The sequence below is a fragment of the Trichechus manatus genome, unplaced genomic scaffold (assembly GCF_000243295.1).
Source record: "Trichechus manatus latirostris isolate Lorelei unplaced genomic scaffold, TriManLat1.0 scaffold00127, whole genome shotgun sequence".
NCBI lineage: Eukaryota > Metazoa > Chordata > Mammalia > Sirenia > Trichechidae > Trichechus > Trichechus manatus.
The window spans coordinates 1,418,633-1,427,064 of record NW_004444063.1 but is presented as its reverse complement, the minus strand read 5'-3'; positions in this window follow the sequence as shown (position 1 = coordinate 1,427,064).

Genomic DNA, 8,432 nt, shown 5'->3' with positions numbered 1-8,432 from the left:
GTGTGAAATTCACTAGAACATATTCCCAATGAGTTAGTATGATTTAGACAAGCTATCATAGCTGATTGAAAAGTCAAGGAGCCCTGGTGGCGCAGTGGTTAAGCAGTTGCCCGGTAACTGAAAGGTTAATGGTTAAAGTCCACCTGCTGTTCCATGGGAGAAAGGTATGGCAGTCTACTTCCATAAAGATTACAGACTAGGAAACCCTATGGGGCAGTTCTACTCTGTCGTATAGGGTCACTATGAATCGGAATTGACTCAACAGCAACTTTTTTTTTTTTTTTTTAATCAAAGCTGATTGAGAAATTAGGTCTTTCTGTAAAGAGCTACACTCAGGATTCTTTCCAGAAATCCTTTTATCCTGTAATTCATCTAAATATATTATATATATCTATCTCCCCAGTAAGTATGACTGCATAAACATATCAACTTACTGAGTTATAATTTGGCTTCTTGCTCTTCTTTCCTCTTTCAAGGAAAATATTTTATCAATTTTGTGGTGATTCATACTCAGCCAATCTTGTTAAATCTATCAGTGGTAGAAACTAATACATTATGAATGTTGAAACCTGAACTTGGTAGACACAGTTTTCTTCTCAGAGTACTCCAACTCAATTTACATAAAAATATAAAATCCATTTGGGCCTGAAGGGAATTAAATACACCTAACTTGAACTGATATACAATAAATGCATCACTGAAGGCTTGAGGTGTCTGTCAGAAAAAATGAGCAAGTGACTGACCAAATTAGAAACTCACACCCTGGCTGGCATTCTATGGCTGCCTCCTGTGCCTCTAGAGCTGAGAGGATCCAGCTCCTCAGGGCCCTCCTTAGGCACTGTTTCCAATCCACCCCAATGAATCCTACCACTTCCCTCAATCTCTCCTTTCCCAGACTCAAGCAATGTATCTTTTCTTCATCACCGAGTTCATATTTCACAGTTGTCTTACTGTTTCTTCTTCCCACCCCAAGGCAATTTTAATTCCTCCATGTATTCCTCCATCACATCCTGAAGGGTCAAGTTGAGAGATTACTAACATCCTAAGAAAAAGAGTAGACCAACCAGAAGTGAAGTTAGTGGTCACGCAGTGTGGGTGAAAGACCCAGCTATAAAATGGAGTCTTGGGTCCTTGACCCAGACTACAACAAGTTCCTTTTGTAAACCTGAGCAAGTCCCTTTGTTTTCCCCTTAAAGATAAACACGTGTCTCAGAGTCTCGAGAGACCAAACAATACGCTAGCAAACACAGAGCCCCACTTCCTATTTGAAGTCTACATGTTGCCTCTAGACCCAAAAAGCCCCCCTACCTCAACTTTGAGCATCCCATTGTGGAGTTCTAGCCCTCTCTACTGTCAAATCCTAGTACAGTCGATTCTTGTTATTTGCAATAGTTATGTTCTATAAAGTCTTTCAAGAACGCTGAATTAGCCAACACTAAACCAACCTTGTTCAACCTCAGCTGGGAATATGTGTCCCACTCTACACATTCCCATGCCTAATGTTAGGATTGAATTGTGTCCCCCAAAAATGTGTGTCAACTTGGCTAGGCCATGATTCCCAGTATCGTGTAGTTGTCCTGCATTTTCTGATCTGATGTAATTATCTATGTGTTGCAAATCCTAACCTCTACGATGTTAATGAGACAGGATTAGAGGCAGTTATATTAATGAGGCAGAACACAATCTACAGGATTAGGTTATATCTTGATTTAATCTCATTTGAGATATAGAAGAGAGAAGCCAGCAGAGAAGAGAGGGACCTCCTACCACCAAGAAAGAAGAGCCAGGAATGAAGCGCATCCTTTTGTCCTGGGGTCCCTACGCTGAGAAAGTCCTAGACCCAGAGAAAGATTGATGACAAGGACATTCCCCCAGAGTTGACAGAGAGAGAAAGTCTTCTTCTGGAGCTGGTGCCCTGTATTCAGACTTCTAGCCTCCTAGACTGTGAGAGAATAAATTTCTGTTTATTAAGCTATCTACTTGTGGTATTTCTGTTATAGCAGCACTAGATAACTAAGACACCTGCGAATGACCGAAAGTACCACCAGCGCTGGTTTTGAGGTTACAAATAAATGTTAGCAAGTAGGTGGATTCACAAATATGCAATTCATAAATAATCAGGATTGAGTACCTCTATCCCCCATCTCCGCTAAACCCTGATTTCTCCTAGTTCTTGTCAGTGGATACTAATCTCTTATCTCTGCCTAATAAGAAAGTTGAATTTCAATGACAGCCTTTAATTCACTTCAATGCAGCCCACATTCAGGGTCTTTAAAATCCAATGTGTGATTCTGAATTTCAGGCCAGTGGAAAAGATACCCTGAGACTGATCTTAATAACACAGCAGGTGTTGACAAGTGTCGGGTGAGCTGAACTGAACTGAGAAGTGAGCCTTATGGTATCTTTCGAGTCTGACTTTGGTTATCCCACTACCTTGCTGCAGGTGGAAAGATAAGATATAGAACAAGAAACAGATGAGAGCTAGACAACACCTCAGAAAGGCAACAAACAAGTCCATCCCTGTGACTTTTGGAGTATATAGAAAGGGAAAGTATACTAATGTGCATTAAGTACCTACTGTGTTTCAGGCAGAAACCCTGGTGGCATAGTGGTTAAGAGCTATGGCTGCTAACCAAAGGTCGGCAGTTCAAATCCACCAGGCGCTCCTTGGAAAGCATATGGGGCAGCTCTACTCTGTCCTATAGTGTCGGTATTAGCCAGAATTGACTTGACAGCAATGGGTTTGGTTTGGTTGTTTTGGTGTTTCAGGCAGTAGTAAGTGCTTTCCAGACACAGGCTGACTGTGCTCAGCTTTCTAATAGAACAGAAGACCCTTCATATTCCAGTAATACCGCTGACTCACACTTGTAAGGTTTGGCTTTGAAATTTTTCATTATTGAATACCTCGCAAATTCATCAACTTCTCTCATCCTCCCTGGTACTGCCCTAGTCCAAGCTACCCAGGTCATGGCAACAGCCTAAATATCTCCCACTTTCATTTTTTCTCCCTATAACTCATTCTCAACACATCAGCCACACTAAGAGTTGAAGATGTGAAGTCAGATTATGTATTTCCTTTATCTAATGTTTCCTCATCTCATTTAGAATAAACTCCAAGGTTCTCACCTTGTCCAACAAGGCCATCATGACCTGTATCCTATCTACTCCCCCAAGTCATCCAGTGCCTCTCTCCGCTACCCTCACTGCACTCCTCATGTCATCCCAGAGCCACTGTACGGAAGGTCATTCTAGGCAGAAGACACAGCATGCAAAGTGCCTAGTGCATAGTATCTTAGTATCATTATCTGCTTTAACAGAAATACCACAAGTGAATGGCGTTAACAAAGAGAAATTTATTCTCTCACAGTCTAGGAGGCTAGAAGTTCAAGTTCAGGGCACCAGCTCCCCGGAAGTCTTTCTTTCTCTGCCAGTTCTCGGGGAAGGTCCTTGTCATCAATCTTCCCCTGGTCTAGGAGCTTCTCAGCACAGGGACCCCCGGTCCAAAGGACGCACTGTTCTCCTAACTCTTCTTTCTTGGTGGTATGAGGTCCCTCTCCTCTCTGCTCACTTCTGTTTTTTATATCTCAAGAGAGATTGACTCAATATACAACCTAATCTTGTAGATTGGGTCCTGCCACATTAACATCATAGAGGTAGGATATACAACACATAGGAAAATCACATCAGATGGCAAAATGGTGTGCAATCACACAATACTGGGACTCATGGCCTAGCCAAGTTGACATATATTTTTGGGGGACACAATTCAATCCATAACACATAGTAACCATTTGATAAATATTAGTGTACAGGGGTAAGGGGAAATGTTAGCTTATCAGCCAATGGCAGAATTATTCTTGGAGAAAAAAATGTTCTAGTTTAGCAAATAATGGTTCATTTTGAATTTTGGAAAGGCATAGTTAGGATGGGATAGAAATGAGACAGAGAGCTAGCTGAAGTGCCCTGCATAAAAAATGAAGGAGAATTGGGAGGATTGGAGGCTAGTACAGAGGAGGAGGTAAGAGAGTCTATGGGTAGAAAAGGGGCCTAACAACAAGGTGGGAGGCTGGTGCTCTGTGTGGAGGGATGGTAGCTCTCTATCAGGGAAGTGAGCAGTTGACTTTTTTTTTCTCCCACTTTTATAGTTTCCATTATTTTATTGGTTTAATTAACACACTGTCTCATAAAAAATGAGCACGTTTGTCCAAGTTAAAAAGTTGATTTTTTAAATAGAATTATTATGCACTTAAAAAAAAAATCTTTTTACTGTAGAACAGTTTTAGATTTACAGAAATACCACAAAGACAGCACAGAGTGTTCCCATATATCCCACAGTGTTTCCCCTATTTTTAACATCTTAAACATTAGTATGGTACATTTGTCACAAATGAGTTAATATGGATATATTATTATTAAATGAAGTCCACACTTTATTCAAATTTCCTTAGTATTTACCTAATGTCCTTTTTCTGTTCTAGGATTCCATCCAGGATGCCACACTGCATTTAGTTGTCATGTCTCTTTAGACTCTTCTCAGACTGTCCTTATTTTTTAATGATCTTGACAGTTTCAAAGTATGCTCGTCAATTGTTTTGTAGAATGTCCCTCAACTGGAATTTGTCAGATGTTCTTCCTCATTATTAGCGTGGAGTTATGTGTTTCTGGGAGGAAGACTGTAGAGGTAAAGTGTCATTTTCATCATATCATTTCAAGGGTATGTGCTATCAATATGATTTATCACTGTTGATATTGACTTTGATTACCTGGCTGAGGTAGTGTTTGTGAGGTTGCTTCACTGTGAAGTTACTCTGTTTCCCCATTTCCTTATTGTATTCTTTAGAACAAAGTCACTGTGAAGGTTAATGTTATGTGTCGACATGGCTAGGCTATGATTCCCGGTGGTTTGGCAGATACTGGGCGGTTGTTCTTCCATAATGTAGTATAATGCAATTACCTTTCATGATGTGGTCTGATGTGATCAGTCAATCAGTTGAAAAGGCAGTTTCTTTTGGGGTATGGCCTCCAGTAAATAAATGGATGTTCTAGCAAAGCTCACACTCCCTTGACCCTGCACTGTTCTCATCCCCTGACCTCTGGTTCCTGGGGCATAAGCCTACAGAAGGCTCTGGCCTGCTGCCTGACCTGCGGATTTTGGATTTGCCAAACCCCACAATCTTCTGAGCCTGCACAGGTCTCTAGCCTGCTGTCTGACCCACAGATTTGGGACTTGCCAACCCCCACAATTGCGTGTATATATGTATATATATATGTATATGTATATATATATATATGTCTTACTGGTTTTGCTCCTCTAAAGAGTGCACACTAAGACTGTCACTCTGCACAGCCTGCACATAAGGAATGAGGAGTTATGCTCCACTACCTTAAGGGCCAAATATCTACATAAATTATTTGGAGATTTATTCATTGTCCTCCATTTATTTATTTATTCATTCATTCATTCATACCAGTATGGACTCATGTATATTTATTTCATATTTTGTGTTAAATTTAATACTACATTTATTTTCTTGCTCAAACTTTTCTAGCTCTGACCATTGGAAGCTCTGTCATTTGGTTCTTGTGTCCCTTAGACATACCTTCATCATCATGAATACAAAACTCAAGAGAGGACTTCTGGCAAAATGACGGTCTAGGCAGAAGCACCATGCTGTCCCTCCACAGCAAAGGTCTGAAAAACTAAGCCAAACAGAGAAAACAGCAATCCTGAAACCCTAAAACATCAAATGAAGAGATAAAGAACTCAGCCAAGTACCAAACGGAGTGAGAAAACTGACAGAGAATGGAGAGTGAGGAGAGATTCATGCAGAGGTCCCCTATCAGCTAATGCAGCATGGATCTGCCATCTTGGACTCCTATCAGAGACCAGCAAATAGGGGGTATGAGAAAGCAGCTTCACGGAGCTTCCAGCAGGAGACAAAACAACCGGTAATTTGCAATACACTCTTTCCCACCCCCCACCCTTCTTAACCCCCATTCGGCCACTTCTGCTTCCTGCAGCCACAGTCTCTTGGCTGGGAAGCACTGGCCGCTTGGATTCCACCCACCCACACTGGCCGGCTCCCTGAGTGACATTTGTTGGCTGCTGGTGTTGCTTTTTTCTGCTTCTTTTGATTTCTTCCTTACCTCTCACCACCTCCCCCTCCTTTAGCTCAAATACCTGGCTTCGTGCACCATCTTTGCTTCTTCCTAAGGAGATGTGGAGCTCTGTTCCAGTGTGGAAACTACTTCCTGGTCTGGGCTGCCAAGCTGGTAGGATCCCAGGACTTTTGTTTGTTTTGAATTGTTTGTTTGTTTTCTTTTCCTTTTCTCTAGTAGGGAGCCCGTTCTGGCTAGGCAGTGCCACACGGCTTGGGACCTACCCAGTCAGCTTGTGCAGATGCACAGAGGGATCCTGAGAACATTTCTTTTTTTGTGTTTTTTTTTTTTTTCTGTTTCTTGGGAGGCTTTTCTTGATCCTTTTTTTAATTAAATTTGTTTTGTTTTACCTTTTTGTCTTTCTTCATTACTCAGTTTCTCGTCTCTCTATACCTTCCTTCTCTTCCTGTTTCCTGAATACCTGATGTGGAATACCTCTATGCCTTCTACCCAGGCTGTACTGCAACACCTGGGAACAACTTCCCCCGACCACGTAGTCACAGCAGTGGGATCCCTGGGAGATTTGCTGTTCTTTTTTCTTTCTAATTTTTATTTATTCATTCTTTTCTTTTTTTTCTTCTTCATCCCCTTTTTGTTTTTCTGCATTTCATACTCTCCCATCTCTCCACTCCAATGGCTAGCTCCCTTAGCACTCTGTTTTGTTTGTTTGTATGTTTTTGGCTCCTGTTCTCTCTCCTCTCTCCCATACCCATCTTAGCTCCACACATCACAATCTCCCCTCTCCATCCTGCCTACCTGCACCGTGCACTTAACATCACACCGCCACGCAGCACAGGCATGGCCTACCGGAACTTCCCCTGCACTGATTAACCACCGGCCCTGGTGGCTGTAGTAAGTGCCACAAACAACCCCTCCCAGCAACTCCTCTTCTGCTAGACCTGCCCTACTGTACCATATCTGAGTGACTGACCCTGACAATTGGACAGGGAGGCAAAAAATATCATGCCCAGAGACGAGCAAACAACAAAGAACACACAGCCCTCCTGCTCAGACATAGCCAAATTAAAAAAAAAAAGGACAAAACAAACAAATCTACAGTCAATAAATGTGAAAAATAACTACTGAATGCACCAAAGATAGCAGACCATATCAAAACATTTACAAAAACAGGACAGGATGGTTCCAGTAGGGGTCCAAAATAAAACACCAGGTGACTTTCCAGTAGAAGAAAAGGCACTAGAACTACCTGATAAGGAATTCAAATCTCTAATACTCAGAATTCTCCAAGAGTTGAAGCAAAAAGCAGACAAAAAGGAGGAAAAAATAGACAAATTCATGGACAATATGGACAAAAAAATGGAAGAAATCAGGAAAATAATGCAGGAACAAAATGCCAAAATAAATTCACAACTAGAAATTATACAAAAACAACAGTTAGCAATCCAAAAGATAAAGAACAAGATTTCCGAAATGGACAGTGTCATAGAAGGTCTGAGAAGCAGATTTGAAACGGTGGAAGACAGGATCAGTGGAATTGCAGACGAACACTTGGATACAACTCTGTTTCAGGAAAACTCAGAAAAAAGAACAAAGAAAAATGAAGAGACCTTGAGAGTTATGTGGGATAAAATCAAAAGCAAAAATTTTCGAGTGATCAGAGTTCCAGAACAGGGGGAGGAAACAGAAAACACAGAGAGGATCACTGAAGACCTACTGACAGAAAACTTCCCTAATATCATGAAAGATAAAAGCTGAAAATCCAAGAAGCTCAACAAACCCCATATAGGATAGACCCCAAAAGAAAATCACCAAGACATATCATATTCACACTCTCCAAAACCAAAGACAAAAAGAATCCTGAGAGCAGCTTGTGAAAAACAAGAAGTCCCATACAGAGGAGAAACAATAACACTAAGCTTAGATTATTTGGCAGAAACCATGCAGGCAAGAAGCAATGGGATGACATATATAAACCCTTGAAAGAAGAAAATTGCCAGCCAAGAATAATATATCCTGCAAAACTCTCATTCAAATATGGTAGTGAAATTAGGTCATTTCCAGATAAACAGAAGTTAAGGGAATATGTAAAAACCAAACCAAACTTACAAGAATTATTAACGGGAGTTCTTCAATCTGAGAACAAACAACTTCAGCTCACAGACTGAATCTAGGATGCAGGATCCTACCAGCCAGATACTTATCTAGGAAATGAACTCTCAAGGACTATACAAAACCAAAAGAAATACAACAGGGAATCACAGCAGTTAATCAGTAAGTGACAACAACATCAGAACAATAAAAGACGGAACAAA